Below are 22,937 nucleotides of genomic sequence, written 5' to 3' on the forward strand. Positions count from 1 at the left end.
ATTTTTACCAGTGTAACCAATATAACATCTCAACATTCACAAATATACATTTCTGACATTCAAAAACAAAACAAAAACAAATCAGTGACCAATATAGCCACCTTTCTTTGCAAGGAAACTCAAAAGCCTGCCATCCATGGATTCTGTCAGTGTTTTGATCTGTTCACCATCATCATTGCGTGCAGCAGCAATCACAGCCTCCCAGACACTGTTCAGAGAGGTGTACTGTTTTCCCTCCTTGTAAATCTCACATTTGATGATGGACCACAGGTTCTCAATGGGGTTCAGATCAGGTGAACAAGGAGGCCATGTCATTAGATTTTCTTCTTTTATACCCTTTCTTGCCAGCCATGCTGTGGAGTACTTGGACGCGTGTGATGGAGCATTGTCCTGCATGAAAATCATGTTTTTCTTGAAGGATGCAGACTTCTTCCTGTACCACTGCTTGAAGAAGGTGTCTTCCATAAACTGGCAGTAGGACTGGGAGTTGAGCTTGACTCCATCCTCAACCCGAAAAGGCCCCACAAGCTCATCTTTGATGATACCAGCCCAAACCAGTACTCCACCTCCACCTTGCTGGCGTCTGAGTCGGACTGGAGCTCTCTGCCCTTTACCAATCCAGCCACGGGCCCATCCATCTGGCCCATCAAGACTCACTCTCATTTCATCAGTCCATAAAACCTTAGAAAAATCAGTCTTGAGATATTTCTTGGCCCAGTCTTGACATTTCAGCTTGTGTGTCTTGTTCAGTGGTGGTCGTCTTTCAGCCTTTCTTACCTTGGCCATGTCTCTGAGTATTGCACACCTTGTGCTTTTGGGCACTCCAGTGATGTTGCAGCTCTGAAATATGGCCAAACTGGTGGCAAGTGGCATCTTGGCAGCTGCACGCTTGACTTTTCTCAGTTCATGGGCAGTTATTTTGCGCCTTGGTTTTTCCACACGCTTCTTGCGACCCTGTTGACTATTTTGAATGAAACGCTTGATTGTTCGATGATCACGCTTCAGAAGCTTTGCAATTTTAAGAGTGCTTCATCCCTCTGCAAGATATCTCACTATTTTTTACTTTTCTGAGCCTGTCAAGTCCTTCTTTTGACCCATTTTGTCAAAGGAAAGGAAGTTGCCTAATAATTATGCACACCTGATATAGGGTGTTGATGTCATTAGACCACACCCCTTCTCATTACAGAGATGCACATCACCTAATATGCTTAATTGGTAGTAGGCTTTCGAGCCTATACAGCTTGGAGTAAGACAACATGCATAAAGAGGATGATGTGGTCAAAATACTCATTTGCCTAATAATTCTGCACAGTAATAGTCACCTGCACACACAGATATCCCCCTAAAATAGCTATAACTAAAAACAAACTAAAAACTACTTCCAAAACTTTTCAGCTTTGATATTAATGAGTTTTTTGGGTTCATTGAGAACATGGTTTTTGTTCAATAATAAAATTAATCCTCAAAAATACAACTTGCCTAATAATTCTGCACTCCCTGTATATAAATTAACAGGTTATTGTTGTTTTATATGCATGTAAAATTTATTTATGTAACAAATAAATATGTTGGTTTTTTTTTAAAGTTAGTACAGTGTTTGCTTATCTGTTATACATTGAAATGGACTATAAAGTCAAAATAAAGTTTTATGATATTGAATCAGCTAGATCAGATAATTGGAAAGTTAAGGGGACATGAAAAGAAAACCAAATATTTTGCCTGATTCAGATAGTGGATATCATTTTCAAAATATTTCGCATTTACTTCGATTTTCTAATTTATTTCATTTTCTTGGTATCATTTATTGAAGGAGCAGCAATGCACAAATAATTTCTAACAAAACACCTGGGTGAGCCAATCAAAATTGAAATATATGTATATGCAGCCACCAATTAACAGCGAGAAAATAGCTTCTCTGCTGCTCCAAAGCTTGCCTAGAAAAACATTTCAACAAATGTTAACAAGAGAAAGAAGATAATTAAATAATAGAAGTTATTTTGAAAGTTATTTAATTAAAATTGAATTATCTATATGAATCGTGGAAGAAACATTGGTTCATGTCCTTTTAAGTATATACATTTAATAATTTACTTAATTTATATAAATTTGCAGTCTTTTTATGTAATAACTTCCTGAGCATGTGCAGAAGCTCACAGGGTATACATTTAGGGCATATTTATCAAGGTCTGGCGGACCTGATCCGATAGTGCGGATCAGGTCCGACAGACCTCGCTGAATACGGCGAGCAATACGCTCGACCTATTCAGCATTTCACCAGCAGCTCCCAAGAGCCACTGGTGCAACGCCGTCAATCAACCCGATCGTACTCGATCGGGTTGTATGTATTGATGCAAGTTTTGTCTGCCTGCTCAGAGCAGGCGGACAGGTTATGTAGCAGCGGTCTTTGTGACCGCTGCTTCATAACTGCTGTTTCTGGCGAGCCTGCAGGCTCGCCAGAAACACGGGGCATCAATCTCCATTCGGAGCTTAATACAACATATGCCCCATAGTCTGTGATTGGATTATAGACTCACATATACAGGTGACCATAAACAAATAATTGGTATAAAAATATTTATATACATTTTAATGAAGTGTTAGAATTGCATTGTATTTTTATTAGCTATAGCTACTTCTTAATTATGTTATTTATTAAACAGCATGAGCGGTCCTTTAACAATAAGATATTTATATTATAAGGACAGGTATGTTTGGCTGATGCTGTCATAAACAAACATACCTGGACTTAAAAAATATTACAACCAACGCTGAATGTGCAGTGGAGAGTAGAGGAAACTGTGCGAGAAAAGCATGAGGACGGCGCTGCTCTAAGTGAGTTTGATAATAAATTGATAAGTATAAAAAAAATTTATAAATGAATATTTAAAGGCACACTGAAACCAAATTTTTTCTTTCACGATTCAGGTAGAGCATGGAATTTTAATAAAATTTAAAATTTCATACTATTATTTTTTTTTCTTCAGTCAGTCTCCTTGGAGCTTGATTTGAAAAAGAAGGAATGTAATTTTAAAGCTTAAGAAATGGAACAATTTTTGGTTCAGCATCTTGGATAGCGATTGCTGATTGGTGGCAACATTTAGCCAACAATCATCAAGCACTACCCAGGTACTGACCCAAGGATGGGCTAGCTCATAGGCTTACATTCATTCTTTTTCAAATAAAGATAGTTACCAAGGGGTTAATTTATCAAGCTCGATACGGGGCTTCATGCCCCTGAGGCTCGCCGGAAAAGTTATGAAGCAGCTGTCGTCATTTATCAATGTGCGGCGGACATGATACGCTACATCGTATCATTTCCCCTCGCACATTAATACATTGACCCCCTAGAGAACACAGAAAATGTTATAATAGGAGTAAATTAGAAAGTTGATAAAAAATACATTGATGCTCTATCGAAATCATGAAATAAATAATTTGGGTTAAGTGTCCCTTTACGTTTGAATCTGACTTTGTGCCCCATAAAGTTGATTAAAGTTTATCCCTTGCCTTTATTTATAAATCATGAGAAGACAAATATATATAATCCAAAAAATGAATATATTTGGTCTTGGTTGGGCAAAGTTTCCATCTTTAATTCTGTAAATATTATAAAAAAGGCCTTAAATGGATAATAAACAGTAAACACAAACATTTTATATCAAGATAGAGATGAAATTTTAAACAATTATATTATTTAATAGTAAGTAATTATTTCTTCATTCACATGGAATCTTTATTTGAAAGCAGGAATGAGCATTGTTTAGGTGCAGAACCTGGGTTGCACTTGCTTTTTGGTTTGTTAAATGTTGCCACCAATCTCAAAAGCTCGCCAGGGTACTAAAACAAAAAATGGCCAGGCTCTGTCCTGTCCTTAACTTATCAAACTACAATTTTAAATAAATATAACAAGAGAAAAAAGACAAATTAATAATAAAATAGGAGTAATTTAGAAAGTTGATTAAAAAATAAATGCTCTAGCAGAATCATGAAATAAATTTTCAGAGTTTACTATCCCTTTAAGCTTGACTTACATTCCTGCTTTTTCAAATAAAGATGCCATGACAATGAAAAATAATATTAATTGAATTTATTTCTTTAGTTTACACATTTTGGCCTGTGTAGTATGTACACACAGGCTAACACATACTAGAGTTGTTTTTTTACTATAAAAAAAAATTGTTTTTGAAAACTTACCGGTGCTTGACACAGGCGGCTGTCCTCTCCACTGCTCCAACTGCAAAGACAGCATCACGAACAGTGTTCCATGCCGCTTGCTTTGCCGAGGAGGAAACACTGGACGAAAACAAGATGTGCCAGACTGACACAAGACACAAATTTTCCTCTGGCATAAACATTGGCCCTCTATGCCTTGGTGATGTGGCACGCTGTTCAGCAGCACTAGAGTCAGACTCCTCAGAGGTTGTAAGTGGCCTCCTCCTCTTACATTGTTTTTTGGCACTGGTGTGCTTACCATGCCTCTCCTTGTCCCTACCTACCCTCTCCCTAGTACCAAGGTCCCTATGTACAGGGTGCCTATGATGAATCATCCTATGCCTATCCCTACCTCTATCCCTATTATTATTACTAGTACTTTCCCTAGCTCCACGGTCCCTATCCCTACGTTCACTATCACTACCTCTAGTACTCTCCCTAGCTACACTGTCCCAATCTCTACTGTCCCTATCACCTCCATGAACAATACCAATTTCTCTAGTAAAAGACATTCTCTCTCCAATATCAATCAAACTGCTCTCTTCAACTCACAAAAATTATAAGAATCAGATATTACTTTCATGGGTGTGGCTATAGTGTGCAGGAGTGATGCAAGCATAATTGTCAACCAGGCTCCCTGATTGGCTGCACAGTGCACACACACTGCACACTGCACAGTCTAAATAATTATAAAGATAAGTGTTTAAATGACATATTACATTTATTTATTATTAATATATTACAGTCATTTAAAAGTGGAATACAATACATTTCATTTATGAATAATATTTGATATGATTAAATAATATCTAATCGATTAGAAAAAACAAATCGAATGTATCCGAAATAATCTAACCGAATCGTATACGAAATTAAAAAACCGTCATAAATTACTATTCGGACCAAAATTAAATTCGTACCAAAATTACGTATCGGTCTGAAATTACATATCGGTCCGAAATTACGAATCGGTCCAAAATTCGAATGGCAGTTTCGAATTAATCCAAAAGAACGAATTAACTAAATTACAAACGTTACCGAAACAAATAAAGTACGCATACCGAATTAATTCGACCGTACCGAAAAAAAAAAAACGAAACGAAACAAATTTTTCAACCGCGCACATGTCTACTGCATAGTAATAGCATTTTCTTGCACGCCTTTAATTCTGTTTTACAACTGACTTTATCTTTCTGGATTTAGTTGTCAGACTGCATGTATCTCTAAATGATTACAACCTAGACGATACCTATGTTGATAGTCTAGTGCAGCAGGGTGTTGCAGGTCTGACTTGAACATTTAGGGCTCTAATATATACCAGGGATGTCTATGTATGTGTGTACTTTCTTTATGTTGTGATTTTTTTTTTGTGGTGTTAATTTTTATATGTGTTCTTTATGACGGAGTATGCTTCTGTTTAATAGTGAATAAAATATATTTTGTTATTTTCATAATCAAGAGTGCTGAATTCCCTTTCTTTTAAAACATATAAAGTATATATATATATATATATATATATATATATATATATATATCTTTTTAAGTTATTCTATGTGTAAATACCTATACCTGCATATCTATTCCTATAGATATATAGGTATAGATATGTATTTTACATGAACAGTATAAGATATATGTGGAAATATATGTTTCATAATAAAAAGTACATTATTTTCCATGTGAAGAACATAGGAATGTAAAATATGCTTTTTGCAAATCGTGTTTCTCAATTTAAATCTTAAAGAAGTTGGCTTAGCGCACATGAAAATGTAATCTTAAAGGGACAGTCTACACCAGAATTTTTATTGTTTTAAAAGATAGATAATCCCTTTATTACCCATTCCCCAGTTTTGCATAACCAACACAGTTATAATAATATACTTTTAACCTCTGTGATTATCCTGTATCTAAGCCTCTGCAAACTGCCCCTTTATTTTAGTTCTTTTGACAGACTTGCAGTTTAGCCAATCACTGCCTGCTCCCAGATAACTTCACGTGTACAAGCACAGTGTTATCTATATGAAATACGTGAACTAACACCATCTAGTGGTGAAAAACTGTTCAAATGCATTCTGAAAAGAGGTGGCCTTCAAGGTCTAAGAAATTAGCATATGAACCTCATAGATTAACCTTTTAACTAAGAATACCAAGAGAACAAGGCAAAATTGGTGATAAAAGTAAATTGGAAAATTGTTTAAAATTACATGCTTTATCTGAATCATGAAAGTTTATTTTGGCCTAGACTGTCCCTTTAAGGCGCATTATCGAAATATTACATATTAAATATTTTATAATAATTACTAAAAATTATTAAAAATGATTATGCATACAGTAAATATTCTAAATAATCCATAGTATATATATATATATATATATATATATATATATATATATATATATATATTCATTTTTTTTTAAAAAGCATTTTGAGCCATAACACTTTGAAAATATGTTTGCAAAATGGTTTATGTAAATTTTAAAATATTCATATCTGTTTTTGTATAGTAAAGAAGTCTCTTCGTATTCACATCTGCTTGGTATGGTAAAGAAGTCTCACTGGAGAGAACGAAAGGTGTCTCCAGGTGCTGACTGTGGCCTTCTGGGGTGTTACAGAGGAGTGGTTGGAATGTTCAACCTACATCTCGACCCTTGTGAAGTATCTCGTCTTGCAGTTGTGTTTTGCTATTTCGGAGCTGTAAGGTTGTCTTGTCATTTTTCTTTTGTTCTTTTATTTCTGAGCATCAGTTAGAGAGAAGTTTGTTTTAATTTGTTAGTTCTGTAAGGTTTTGAATATTTTTTTCATGATGTTCATAGTGGAACTCATTCAATGGACAAAGAAGTGAACTTTTATGAGATAGATGAAAGAAAAAACATTGGCTAGATCACAAGTTTTTGTCGGTAAGGCTTGCGGGCTAACACTCCTTTTTTTCTTACCGCTCCCTTAAGCCAACGCTGGTATTACGAGTTTTCTTTAAGCCGGCGTTAGCCTCAGAAAAGTGAGCATTGAGCAAAATTTAGCTCCACATCTCACCTCAATACCAGCGTTGCTTACGGTAGCGGTAAGCTGGTAAAACGTGCACATGCACGATTTCCCCATAGGAAATAATGGGGCTTAGCTGGGTGAAAAAAACCTAACATCTGCAAAAAAGCAGCGTTCCGCTCCTAACGCAGCCCATTGTTTCCTATGGGGAAATAAAAGTTATGTCTGCACCTAACACCCTAACATGAATCATTTAAAATAGTTTAAAATTCCTGTAATTCTTTTTTTTATTTTCTGTAATTTAGTGGGGATTTTTTCGTAATTTAGTTTATTTAATATAATTGTAATTAATTGTAGGTAGTTTAGGTAATTAGTTTAATGATAGTGTAGTGTTAGTTGTAATTGTAACTTAGGTTAGGTTTTATTTTACAGGTAATTTTGTACTTATTTTAGCTAGGTAGTTATTAAATAGTTAATAACTATTTAATAACTATTCTACCTAGTTAAAATAAATACAAAGTTGCCTGTAAAATAAATATAAATCCTAAGCTAGCTACAATGTAACTATTAGTTATATTGTAGGTAGCTTATGGTTTATTTTATCAGTAAGTATTTAGTTTTAAATAGGATTCATTTATTGAATTATGTTAAATTAATTTCATATAATTTAAATTATATTTAAATTAGGGGGGTTAGGGTTAGACTTAGGTTTAGGGGTTAATAAATTTATTATTGTAGCGGCGACGTTGGGGGGCAGATTAGGGGTTAATAAAATTTAACTAGTGTTTGTGAGGCAGGAGTGCGGTGGTTTAGGGGTTAATACATTTATTAAAGCGGCAGCAATGTCTGGTCGGCAGATTAGGGGTTAATAATTGTAGGTAGGTGGGGGCAGCAGATTAGGGGTTAATAAATATAATGTATGTGTCGGCTATGTTAGGGGCAGCAGATTAGGGGTTCATAGGTATAATGTAGGTAGCGGCGATGTCCGGTCGCCAGTTAGGGGTTAAAATTTTTTATTTTAGTGTTTGCGATGTGGGGGGGGCCTCGGTTTCGGGGTTAATAGGTAGTTTATGGGTGTTAGTGTACTTTTTAGCACTTTAGTTAAGAGCGTTATGTTCCGGCGTTAGCCCATAAAACTCTTAACTACTGACTTTTAAATGCGGTAGGAGTCTGGACAGGAAAGGGTCTACCGCTCACTTCTTCAAAGACTCATAATACCGCCATTAACCAAGTCCCATTAAAAAGATAGGATACAGGTTTGCTCCTCCTTTTCTTTGATCTTTGTTCTATTTGCTTCTAATAGGGAATTGAGTAGGTCTATTTCTGATCACCCTTTATTTAGGGATATACTATGCGCAAAATATTTCTAAATGGCTACCGATAAAAGGAAATAAACGATTCCCGCTGGGTAATATGACAGATATTTACGAGAAATGGGCACCGGTTAACCCTTTGATTGTCAGAGATTTTTATGATGATAAACATGATAAATTATATACATTTGAAAATTTTAAAAAAAAATTCCCAGCAATACAGAGAAAACATATTTTTTACAATCAGATTGAGCTCGCATTCTATTGGCTGATCGGAATAGCCAATAGAATGCGAGCTCAATCTGATTGGATGATTGGATCAGCCAATTGGATTGAACTTGATTCTGATTGGCTGATTCCATCAGCCAATCAGAATATTCCTACCTTAATTCCGATTGGCTGATAGAATCCTATCAGCCAATCGGAATTCGAGGGACGCCATCTTGGATGACGTCATTTAAAGGAACCGTCATTCGTTGTTCAGTCGTCGGCCAGGATGGATGTTCCGTGTCGGAGGTCTTCAGGATGCTGCCGCTCCGCTCCGGATGGATGACGATAGAAGATGCCGCTTGGATGAAGACTTCAATCGGATGGAAGACCTCTTCTGCCCCACTTGGATGAAGACTTCTACCGGATGAAGGACCTCTTCTTGCCCCTCTTGGATGAAGACTTCTACCGGATGTAGGACCTCTTCTTGCTCCGCTTGGATGAAGAATTTGGCTCGGCTGGGTGAAGACGACTCAAGGTAGGGAGATCTTCAGGGGCTTAGTGTTAGGTTTATTTAAGGGGGGTTTGGGTTAGATTAGGGGTATGTGGGTGGTGGGTTATAATGTTGGGGGGGGTATTGTATGTTTTTTTTTACAGGCAAAAGAGCTGAATTTCTTGGGGCATGCCACGCAAAGGGCCCTGTTCAGGGCTGGTAAGGTAAAAGAGCTTTGAACTTTAGTAATTTAGAATAGGGTAGGGCATTTTTTTATTTTGGGGGTCTTTGTTATTTTATTAGGGGGCTAAGAGTAGGTGTAATTAGTTTAAAATTGTTGTAATATTTTTCTAATGTTTGTAAATATTTTTTTATTTTTTGTAACTTAGTTCTTTTTTATTTTTTGTACTTTAGTTAGTTTATTTAATTGTATTTATTTGTAGGAATTGTATTTAATTTATTTATTGATAGTGTAGTGTTAGGTTTAATTGTAACTTAGGTTAGGATTTATTTTACAGGTAAATTAGTAATTATTATAACTATTTTAGCTATTAAATAGTTCTTAACTATTTAATAGCTATTGTACCTGGTTAAAATAAATACAAAGTTACCTGTAAAATAAATATTAATCCTAAAATAGCTGTAATATAAATATAATTTATATTGTAGCTATATTAGGATTTATTTTACAGGTAAGTATTTAGCTTTAAATAGGAATAATTTATTTAAGAAGAGTTAATTAATTTCGTTAGATTAAAATTATATTTAATTTAGGGGGGTGTTAGTGTTAGGGTTAGACTTAGCTTTAGGGGTTAATACATTTATTAGAATAGCGGTGAGCTCCAGTCGGCAGATTAGGAGTTAATAATTGAAGTTAGGTGTCGGCGATGTTAGGGAGGGCAGATTAGGGGTTAATACAGGGAGTGCAGAATTTTTAGGCAAGTTGTATTTTTGAGGATTAATTTTATTATTGAACAACAACCATATTCTCAACCCAAAAAACTCATTAATATCAAAACTGAATATTTTTGGAAGTAGTTTTTAGTTTGTTTTTAGTTTTAGCTATTTTAGGGGGATATCTGTGTGTGCAGGTGACTATTACTGTGCATAATTATTAGGCAACTTAACAAAAAACAAATATATACCCATTTCAATTATTTATTTTTAACAGTGAAACCAATATAACATCTCAACATTCACAAATATACATTTCTGACATTCAAAACAAAACAAAAACAAATCAGTGACCAATATAGCCACCTTTCTTTGCAAGGACACTCACAAGCCTGCCATCCATGGATTCTGTCAGTGTTTTGATCTGTTCACCATCAACATTGTGTCTTGTTCAGTGGTGGTCGTCTTTCAGCCTTTCTTACCTTGGCCATGTCTCTGAGTATTGCACACCTTGTGCTTTTGGGCACTCCAGTGATGTTGCAGCTCTGAAATATGGCCAAACTGGTGGCAAGTGGCATCTTGGCAGCTGCACGCTTGACTTTTCTCAGTTCATGGGCAGTTATTTTGCGCCTTGGTTTTTCCACATGCTTCTTGCGACCCTGTTGACTATTTTGAATGAAACGCTTGATTGTTCGATGATCACGCTTCAGAAGCTTTGCAATTTTAAGAGTGCTGCATCCCTCTGCAAGATATCTCACTATTTTTTACTTTTCTGAGCCTGTCAAGTCCTTCTTTTGACCCATTTTGCCAAAGGAAAGGAAGTTGCCTAATAATTATGCACACCTGATATAGGGTGTTGATGTCATTAGACCACACCCCTTCTCATTACAGAGATGCACATCACCTAATATGCTTAATTGGTAGTAGGCTTTCGAGCCTATACAGCTTGGAGTAAGACAACATGCATAAAGAGGATGATGTGGTCAAAATACTAATTTGCCTAATAATTCTGCACTCCCTGTACTATTTATTATAGGGTTAGTGAGGCGGATTAGGGGTTAATAACTTTATTATAATAGCGGTGCGGTCCGGTCAGCAGATTAGGGGTTAATAAGTGTAGGCAGGTGAAGGCAACGTTGAGGGGGGCAGATTAGGGGTTAATAAATATAATATAGGGGTCGGCGGTGTTAGGGGCAGCAGATTAGGGGTACATAAGTATAACGTAGGTGGCGGTCGGCAGATTAGGGGTTAATTATTGTAGGTAGCTGCCGGCGACTTTGTGGGGGGCAGGTTAGGGGTTAATAAATATAATATAGGGGTCGGCGGTGTTAGGGGCAGCAGATTAGGGGTACATAAGTATAACGTAGGTGGCGGTCGGCAGATTAGGGGTTAAACAAATTTAATCGAGTGTCAGCGATGTGGGGGGGCCTCGGTTTAGGGGTACATAGGTAGTTTATGGGTGTTAGTGTACTTTAGAGCACAGTAGTTAAGAGCTTTATGAACCGGCGTTAGCCCAGAAAGCTCTTAACTACTGACTTTTTTCTGCGGCTGGAGTTTTGTCGTTAGATTTCTAACGCTCACTTCAGCCACGACTCTAAATACCAGAGTTAGAAAGATCCCATTGAAAAGATAGGATACGCAATTGACGTAAGGGGATCTGCGGTATGGAAAAGTCGCGGCTGAAAAGTGAGCGTTAGACCCTTTTTTCAATGACTCCAAATACCGGCGGTAGCCTAAAACCAGCGTTAGGAGCCTCTAACGCTGGTTTTCACGGCTACCGCCAAACTCCAAATCTAGGCCATAGATAGTTAGTCTGCAAGGAAGCAGGAAGGGCGGGATAGGGGACAGGGAGATGAAAAAGACTAGTTTTGTATTTTTTCTTTTTTTTTTATCTGGAACTGTTGCTATTTTGGGAAAATTTTGTCTCATGTGTTTGTTATTGTCTTTTGTGTCTGTTTTTCTTTTTGGATGTTAATAAAGATTGTATAAAAAAAAAAAAAAAAGACAGGATACGCAATTGACGTAAGGGGATTTGCGGTAGCCTCGAGTCGCGGAAGAAAAGTGAGCGGTACACCTGTACCTGTCGGACTCGTAATACCAGCGGGCATTAAAAAGCAGCGTTGGGACCTCTCAACGCTGCTTTTTAAGGCTAACGCCAAACTCGTGATCTAGGCGTATGGGTTTTATGTTCCTTTAACTTGCTGCTATGATGACAGGGACAGTTACAAATATTCATGAATTAAGCAATTGTCAAACTGGCTTTATGGAATCTATACCATGCATTACACACACATTTTTGCTACAATATGCTTCCATATGGTTCAAGCCATATGCTTATTTTGTTACTAATTCAAAAAGAAATGCAAAAGAAATAGCAATCCACATGCATTACTATTATTTCTCGTTAATTAAACACAGTTGGATAAATAGTTGATAAAATACCAGAATTTGTGTTGCTATTATCTGTGTAGATATCAACAGTACAGCTGGAAAAAAACAACTAATTTATCTTTAACTTGTATGTAAATCCTGGCCTACTATCAGAGCAGAAAACGTGTATCTACATTAAATGGACATATCAGTGTAACATATGTTGAGTCTTTTTTACACTTCATTCATTAGCTGTACATGCTCCAGGGGTATACACATTACATAAACAGTGTTGACTTGAAGTTGAAAGCAGAAAAAAGACCATATTTTTTAATACATTGATACTGGAATGTTGCTTAAAAGGGTATTCTGGTACTATACAGCAACAACATGTTTAACTCTTTTTATTATTATCTTTGTCGATGTAAACAGTTTGCATAAACAACAATTTGTACAAGATATATATATATATATATATATATATATATATAAATACATAGTTAACATCAACTAGTCTGCAAGCAATCCACTCCCTACCCTGTCCTCCTTTAGCAGGTTGTTAGAGTCCAAGATTGAGTTTTACCCCATTACAAGGTATAATAGTGGTATAATTTAAGAGCAGTGTCTAATCTCAAAACAGAAATAACATTTTACTTTTTTTTCTCTTTTTTCCCTAATCTTTTTCTTTCTTCCTTTCCAAAAGAAAAGAGAACTCACCCCCCCCCCCCCAAAGTTAATAAAAAGGAAACTTTGCATATTTACATTTATAAAAAAAAATAAAAAAATTATAAGACATTGATGCTGAAACTTTTTTTGGTATTTTTCGTTATTTTAAATTATGTAGCTATTTTTTTATTATTAATTCTTTGTGTTTGTCAACCAAGACCTCAAAGTAGTGTTTACTCATTGGACATTCGCCTCCTTGTAATGGCGGGGGCCTCTGTACTTGCAACCCATTTTTCAATATCCAATAAAACCAGATTTTATTAACCGATTCTCTTGTGTCGAGGAGACCCGCTGCTGATTCGTATAATGTATATGTTAGTGTAATTCTGTTGTGTATTTCTGCCCATGATGGGGCTCAAGTTTTCCAATATTTGGCAATGCAAGTCTTAGTGATGGTACATATAATTTTAATGAAGGTATTGATAGGTTTGTTATATTGTTGGAAATGTACATGTAGCAGTGCTTGTATATTGAGTTGTATATTATCGTCAAGCAGTGAACTGAGCAGGTTCGACAAAGTGTCCCAAAGCTCTTTAACTCTTGCACAGTCCAACCACATATGGCGATAGGTACCTAATTCTCCACATCCTCGATAGCACAATCTCGAACCATTTTGGGACATATGTGAAGTTTTCAGTGGTTTAAGGTACCAGCAAAATATAGTCTTCACAGTGTTTTCTCATGTTTCAAATGTTTTTTTCCCAGACTAGATTTTCTTGTGTGAAATCTAGATTTGTTTCCCTATCAAGCATGGTTGTAGTTTTCCCTTTGGATTCTGCTTTTTGGATCTCAATATATAGTCTAGTTATCGCCTCTTTTGGTCTTTGCTGTGTAGTAAGCATGGTTTCCAAGACTGTGCTAGGCTGCTGTGGTGATTGCTATAACAAGGGAGTAGAAAGAAGCGCAAAAAGAACCAAGCTTGAGTAATTTAATAAAGTAAATAAAACAAATAAACATAAAAACTTACACTCAGGTAAGTAGAAATGATCGTCTGGATTACTAAAACATCTGGTGTACAGCAGCACAGGTCAGAGTCCTGCTCAACAAACAAACTGATCCGTCTACGATGTAATAACCAAGCCGGCAAAACCTGACACGGCGTCTGACGTCAGTGTGGAGCTGGATTGGAGCGTCCCCCTCTGATGGATCCTTTCTCTGGCCTTACAGTCATACAGCAGGTGATAGCAAAATAGTCCCAAAGAGCAATATCCCTACGCGTTTCGTTCGGATCTCGGCCAAACTTTTTCAAGGGTGATACAAATGTTCAGATATAAGAAATTAGATATAAAAAATTAAATATGAAAACGGTACATACATATATATACACACACACACACATAAGAACATACACACATACACATATATATACACACATGCATATACACACACATATACATATACACAAACATGCACATGCATATATACTCAACGAGCGACATAAAAAAATTAATAAAAATATATAAAATATTAAAAAGTTAATTTGTTCACATGTGAGCAGGCAAATCTAGATCTACATTGAGGCCCCTAGGGTGTAAACTCCCAATCTTGTAAATCCAGTAGGTCTCCTGTTGTCTTAAAGCAAGGAGCCTATTGTGTACATTGGAAGGTATCCAATCAATCACTCTAACCTTGAGAGATACTGAATTACAATTATGTTTTTCTAGGAAGTGAACCGGAATGCTATGTTTGATTGGTTTATTTTCCTTAGCCATTTTAATATTATAAATGTGTTCATTGACCCTGGTTCTTATTTTTCTTTTTGTGCGTCCTACATAAAGTAGGCCACACCCACAGCTAATCAGATAAACCACAAAAGTGGTATCACAGGATGTCCTATATTTAATATTAAATTTCTGTGTGCCATCCCAGTTTGTAAAGCTAGTTGAATTATCAACATGACTACACATGTTGCAGATGGGTTTCATGCACCTAAAAGTTCCCTTCTTAGTGGTTAGCCAGTTACGACTGTTGTCCACTTGTGGTGTTGGATCCCTCAATCTACTGGGGGCCAACAAATTTTTTAGGTTCTTCCCTTTCTTAAAAACCACCTGAAGTTTATCCGCCAGAGTATCTCCTAAAATAGGGTCAGTTTTTAGGATAACCCAATGTTTCCTTAGTACACGTTGAATGGTAGTGGCCCCTTCGCTATACCTGGTGATAAATCTCGGGGTGTCAGACTCTGCCTTTCCCTTTTCCTTTAATGTTCTCGATTTGTTAAGTAAGTCCAACCTATTGGTATTCAGAGCCCTATTTTTTGCTGTCTCTAAATTATCAACCTTATAGCCCTTTTCCCTGAATTTCTTATCAAAAATGGCCGCCTCAGAATTGAAATTTGAAATATGTGTACAATTTTTTCGCATTCTAAGGTATTGACCATATGGTATGTTCGTGATCCAACTTTTCTTATGGCCGCTAGAGGCTTCAATGTAACTATTTTTCTCTGTTGGCTTTCTAAAATTAGTAACAGCAATTTGGTTATTGGTATCTATGTATAACATAAGATCCAAGAATTCCATTTTGACTTTTGATATATTCGCAGTAAAAACTAAATTATGATTGTTATTATTCATATACTTAATAAATTCATCAATGTCTGATTCACCTCCCTTCCACAAAATGATCACATCATCGATGTAGCGATGAAATTTAATAATGTTTTTATAAAATGGATTATTATACCATATATAACAATTTTCAAAATCATTGACATATAGATTTGCGTAAGAGGGTGCAAAGGTGGTCCCCATTGCGGTCCCTTTGGTCTGCTTATAGAATTTCTTCTCGAACAAAAAATAATTATGCTCGAGAATAAACACTATTGATTTAATAATAAAATCTATATGATCTTTTGGTATATTCCATCTGAGCAATTCTGTATATATTACTTTGCTACCCTGATCGTGGGGGATACAGGTATATAAGGACGTTACGTCACATGTAATAAACCAATAATCATTTTCCCAGGGAACACCTTCAAAGTTTGTAATAACCTGTGTACTATCCCTCAGGTAGGCCCTAGTTTTCTGTACAATGGGCTGTAGGAAAAAATCCACATATTGTGATAGATGACTACATAAAGAGTCAATGCCAGAAACTATGGGCCTACCTGGGGGATTGATAAGGTCCTTATGGACCTTAGGAAGGTGGTAAAACCCTGCAATTTTAGGGGAACTTACAAAAAGAAAAGCATATTCATCGGAATTCAGGATAGTTTTATCTTTAGCCTCACATAACAAATATTTCAAATCCCTTATGTATCCTACCGTGGGATCCCTATCCAGAATGGAATAAGTTGTTTTATCATTTAATAAACGATAAGCTTCTTTTAAGTATATTTCCCGGTCCTGAATGACGATCCCACCACCCTTGTCCGCACTCATAATGACAATGTTGTGGTTGTCTGTTAAACTCTTTAAAGCTTTACGTTCAAGGGTGGTGAGATTGTCAGAGTATTTGTTTAGTGATCCTTTTGGATGAGTAAAAGCCTTTTCCAAATCATCTATAACTAATTTACAGAAAACGGGGATTTGATCCCCCTGAGTCCCTATGGGGTAAAAATTGGATTTGTTCTTAAAAAGAGAATGAATAATGGTTGGCTCTTCTTCATAAATTGATAGCTCTAGAGGATTCAAAGGTGATAGAGGTTCCTCACTTGCGGATTGGGAAATATTACTTTCTTGTTCTAAATTCCGCAGGATTTTTAAAGTATCTAGATCTTTACATTCCAAGTATTCTGTGTTGTAGTTACTTCTATTGCATGGGTTTTTTAGAAAATAACGCTTCAAAGTTAATTTACGGATAAACTTTTGGACATCAATAAACACTTCAAATTTGTTTGGTGGAGCCTTTGGTGCAAAATTTAGCCCCTTACTTAGCAGGTTAATATCAGTATTATCTAAGGTGACACTAGACAAATTGATAATTGTGGATTTTTTCTCCTCTAATATCTCGGCCTTCTTTCTACTTGCCTGCAATCTGTGTCCTCCTCTAGTCCCCCTTCTTGTTCTAATGATCTTTTCCTTGATGTTAATATTCTCCTTCCTAGACCCTGTCCCTCTTCCTCTATTCTCTCCAAATTTGATTGGTCCTGTATCATCTGCCCTCTGGGCCTGTTCACATCTAAAAAAACACTAACTGGTTTTTCTCTAGGTTCCTTTCTTACATCTTCCTTAGGTCTTGCCCCTTGGTTCTCCCAAGGGGGATTGGCATGTGCTCTATAAGTGTCCTGATCAAGAATTTGATATCTATTTTCATGTGTAAAACGATTAAAATTATTTCTATCTTGTTCTATGTTCATACCTACACGTCTTGAATCATGTTTAGTAATATTGGGTGACCTCATATCTCTTCTCCAAGGACCATTCTCACCTGAAGATCTTAACTCAGGTTCTTGGATATTTTGGGGTCTATAATCCCTTCTCCAGTTGTCATTATTACCATGGTTTGTTGCATAATGTGGTTTGGTATTACTATAATTGTAACGATAATTATCACTATTACTATTAAAATTGGGGGCCCTATACGTTCTGTCAGTATTAATATTTCTATTATTGGGTCTCCATGTGCTATTATAAGGAGTTCTTTGGACAAAGTTGCCATTCTGATTAAAATCATTAGTTTGTCCCTTATTAGATGCATTAATATCAGTATTAGCCTTACGTTGATTGTTGGAATTATTGTAATTATACCCGTTACCAAAATTGGCCTCTTTATTAGTTTTTGTGGATTCCTTGAATAGTGGTTTAGTGTTAAATTTGAGAATTTTATCTTTAAATGTATATACCTTATCTTCCTTATAATCAATCAAATCCCTATTCAATTTGGATAATTTTTTATTTTGTAATTCTTTTTCTAGAACAGAAAGTCTTGACTGAATGTTGTCATTCCTAGTTATCCATTTTTCTTCAGATTTAAAGGGCTGTATCTTGGGAATAATCTCATCAATTTCAGTTTTTGTTTTTGCTAATTTATATTCACGGTATTTTATTAGTATTTTAATGAGTTTAATAGAACATTCATGTAATGTGCTTTCCCATTCTGAAGTATATTCTACCTCTTCAAGGTCAAAGGATGGATATTTGAATAATCTTAACCCTCTAGGGACTACATCATGAAGAATATAATTATCCAATAGGATCAGATCCTGCCAATCCTTTGAATCCTGTTGTAATAACTTTTCCAATTTTCTAAATAAATCATTTGGGTCATCCTTGGATAAATTAATATCTACATCCAAATTAAGTAAATTTAGTGACCTTTGTCTAGTTTGTCTAGTGGAGTAATCACCAAAATTGCTTTCAGTATTATCAGCCATAATATAATAATAAACCCACCTGACTCACTTATATGAAAAAATTCAACAATTAATCAATTAATAAATAAATTAATAATTCCTATAAACTGTAACCATCAATAAATGAATAGATAATAAACATAAATATAAATTAATAAACTAATAATGAACTTGATAGACTAAATTAACTTAATTGTGGATGAACCAATAAATATAACCAAAAATAATACCACCAATGTAAAAATGGAAAAAGTTCACTGCAAAGCTGCCGATAAAAAAGAAAACATAATACAAATATACACCTAAAAGATATATCCGCGCCAAAACAGCCCACAATTTCCTATTTTAATATATTAATAATATTAATAATTAAGTATACAGGGAGTGCAGAATTATTAGGCAAATTAGTATTTTGACCACATCATCATATGCATGTTGTCTTACTCCAAGCTGTATAGGCTCGAAAGCCTACTACCAATTAAGCATATTAGGTGATGTGCATCTCTGTAATGAGAAGGGGTGTGGTCTAATGACATCAACACCCTATATCAGGTGTGCATAATTATTAGGCAACTTCCTTTCCTTTGGCAAAATGGGTCAAAAGAAGGACTTGACAGGCTCAGAAAAGTAAAAAATAGTGAGATATCTTGCAGAGGGATGCAGCACTCTTAAAATTGCAAAGCTTCTGAAGCGTGATCATCGAACAATCAAGCGTTTCATTCAAAATAGTCAACAGGGTCGCAAGAAGCGTGTGGAAAAACCATGGCGCAAAATAACTGCCCATGAACTGAGAAAAGTCAAGCGTGCAGCTACCAAGATGCCACTTGCCACCAGTTTGGCCATATTTCAGAGCTGCAACATCACTGGAGTGCCCAAAAGCACAAGGTGTGCAATACTCAGAGACATGGCCAAGGTAAGAAAGGCTGAAAGACGACCACCACTGAACAAGACACACAAGCTGAAACGTCAAGACTGGGCCAAGAAATATCTCAAGACTGATTTTTCTAAGGTTTTATAGACTGATGAAATGAGAGTGAGTCTTGATGGGCCAGATGGATGGGCCCGTGGCTGGATTGGTAAAGGGCAGAGAGCTCCAGTCCGACTCAGACGCCAGCAAGGTGGAGGTGGAGTACTGGTTTGGGCTGGTATCATCAAAGATGAGCTTGTGGGGCCTTTTCGGGTTGAGGATGGAGTCAAGCTCAACTCCCAGTCCTACTGACAGATTCTGGAAGACACCTTCTTCAAGCAGTGGTACAGGAAGAAGTCTGCATCCTTCAAGAAAAACATGATTTTCATGCAGGACAATGCTCCATCACACGCGTCCAAGTACTCCACAGCGTGGCTGGCAAGAAAGGGTATAAAAGAAGAAAATCTAATGACATGGCCTCCTTGTTCACCTGATCTGAACCCCATTGAGAACCTGTAGTCCATCATCAAATGTGAGATTTACAAGGAGGGAAAACAGTACACCTCTCTGAACAGTGTCTGGGAGGCTGTGGTTGCTGCTGCACGCAATGTTGATGGTGAACAGATCAAAACACTGACTGTTTTTGTTTTGTTTTTGAATGTCAGAAATGTATATTTGTGAATGTTGAGATGTTATATTGGTTTCACTGGTAAAAATAAATAATTGAAATGGGTATATATTTGTTTTTTGTTAAGTTGCCTAATAATTATGCACAGTAATAGTCACCTGCACACACAGATATCCCCCTAAAATAGCTAAAACTAAAAACAAACTAAAAACTACTTCCAAAAATATTCAGCTTTGATATTAATGAGTTTTTTGGGTTCATTGAGAACATGGTTGTTGTTCAATAATAAAATTAATCCTCAAAAATACAACTTGCCTAATAATTCTGCACTCCCTGTATTGAAGATATTGAACAAATTCTAATAAAAATATATATATATATACGCATACACAATCTATACGATAGAATAACAATGTTAGTACATATAATGAAATAAACCAAAATGTCCATGAAAAGGCACAGGAAAAAACGTTTTTCAAGTCCTTAGCGATGATATAGCACAATATAGCACAATTACCCAGGTTGATGCAGCTTCTCTTTGGATGATCTTTCTTCTAATCACCCGGATAATGGAACAGCTATAACAAAGGAGTAGAAAGAAGCGCAAAAAGAACCAAGCTTGAGTAAGCTTTAAAGAGTTTAACAGACAACCACAACATTGTCATTAGGAGTGCAGACAAGGGTGGTGGGATCGTCATTCAGGACCAGGAAATATACTTAAAAGAAGCTTATCGTTTATTAAATGATAAAACAACTTATTCCATTCTGGATAGGGATCCCACGGTAGGATACATAAGGGATTTGAAATATTTGTTATGTGAGGCTAAAGATAAAACTATCCTGAATTCCGATGAATATGCTTTTCTTTTTGTAAGTTCCCCTAAAATTGCAGGGTTTTACCACCTTCCTAAGGTCCATAAGGACCTTATCAATCCCCCAGGTAGGCCCATAGTTTCTGGCATTGACTCTTTATAAAGTCATCTATCACAATATGTGGATTTTTTCCTACAGCCCATTGTACAGAAAACTAGGGCCTACCTGAGGGATAGTACACAGGTTATTACAAACTTTGAAGGTTTTCCCTGGGAAAATGATTATTGGTTTATTACATGTGACGTAACGTCCTTATATACCTGTATCCCCCACAATCAGGGTAGCAAAGTAATATATACAGAATTGCTCAGATGGAATATACCAAAAGATCATATAGATTTTATTATTAAATCAATAGTGTTTATTCTCGAGCATAATTATTTTTTGTTCGAGAAGAAATTCTATAAGCAGACCAAAGGGACCGCAATGGGGACCACCTTTGCGCCCTCTTACGCAAATCTATAGGTCAATGATTTCGAAAATTGTTATATATGGTATAATAATCCATTTTATAAAAACATTATTAAATTTTATCGCTACATCGATGATATGATCATTTTGTGGAAGGGAGGTGAATCAGACATTGATGAATTTATTAAGTATATGAATAATAACAATCATAATTTAGTTTTTACTGCGAATATATCAAAAGTCAAAAGGGAATTCTTGGATCTTATGTTATACATAGATACCAATAACCAAATTGCTGTTACTAATTTTAGAAAGCCAACAGAGAAAAATAGTTACATTGAAGCCTCTAGCGGCCATAAGAAAAGTTGGATCACGAACGTACCATATGGTCAATACCTTAGAATGCGAAAAAATTGTACACATATTTCAAATTTCAATTCTGAGGCGGCCATTCTTGATAAGAAATTTAGGGAAAAGGGCTATAAGGTTGATAATTTTGAGACAGCAAAAAATAGGGCTCTGAATACCAATAGGTTGGACTTACTTAACAAATCGAGAACATTAAAGGAAAAGGGAAAGGCAGAGTCTGACACTCCGAGATTTATCACCAGGTATAGCGAAGGGGCCACTACCATTCAACGTGTACTAAGGAAACATTGGGTTTATCCTAAAAACTGACCCTATTTTAGGAGATACTCTGGCGGATAAACCTCAGGTGGTTTTTAAGAAAGGGAAGAACCTAAAAAATTTGTTGGCCCCCAGTAGATTGAGGGATCCAACACCACAAGTGGACAACAGTCGTAACTGGCTAACCACTAAGAAGGGAACCTTTAGGTGCATGAAACCCATCTGCAACATGTGTAGTCATGTTGATAATTCAACTAGCTTTACAAACTGGGATGGCACACAGAAATTTAATATTAAATATAGGACATCCTGTGATACCACTTTTGTGGTTTATCTGATTAGCTGTGGGTGTGGCCTACTTTATGTAGGACGCACAAAAAGAAAAATAAGAACCAGGGTCAATGAACACATTTATAATATTAAAATGGCTAAGGAAAATAAACCAATCAAACATAGCATTCCGGTTCACTTCCTAGAAAAACATAATTGTAATTCAGTATCTCTCAAGGTTAGAGTGATTGATTGGATACATTCCAATGTACACAATAGGCTCCTTGCTTTAAGACAACAGAAGACCTACTGGATTTACAAGATTGGGAGTTTACACCCTAGGGGCCTCAATGTAGATCTAAATTTGGCTGCTCACATGTGAACGAATTAACTTTTTAATATTTTATATATTTTTATTAATTTTTTTATGTCGCTCGTTGAGTATATATGCATGTGCATGTTTGTGTATATGTATATGTGTAAATAGAAGAACACAGAGGCGCCACCATGGCCCAGTACCACCAAAACAGAGAGAAAAGTATATAGAAGGCACTATATATACTCACAAACATCAAGCACCCAGATGGTGCTAGTGGAGCAGGCTGAAACTTCACAGTAGTCCAGCTCACTGATATGCCTCCAAACAGATCCAGTCGGTGTTCCTTGAGAGCCTAAGATCCTATGCCTAGAAAAGAGAAAGGCAAACCAACATGGCCTAGTATTGTTTGCGCCC

This window comes from Bombina bombina, chromosome 5 (assembly GCF_027579735.1).
Source record: "Bombina bombina isolate aBomBom1 chromosome 5, aBomBom1.pri, whole genome shotgun sequence".
Taxonomy (NCBI): Eukaryota; Metazoa; Chordata; class Amphibia; order Anura; family Bombinatoridae; genus Bombina; species Bombina bombina.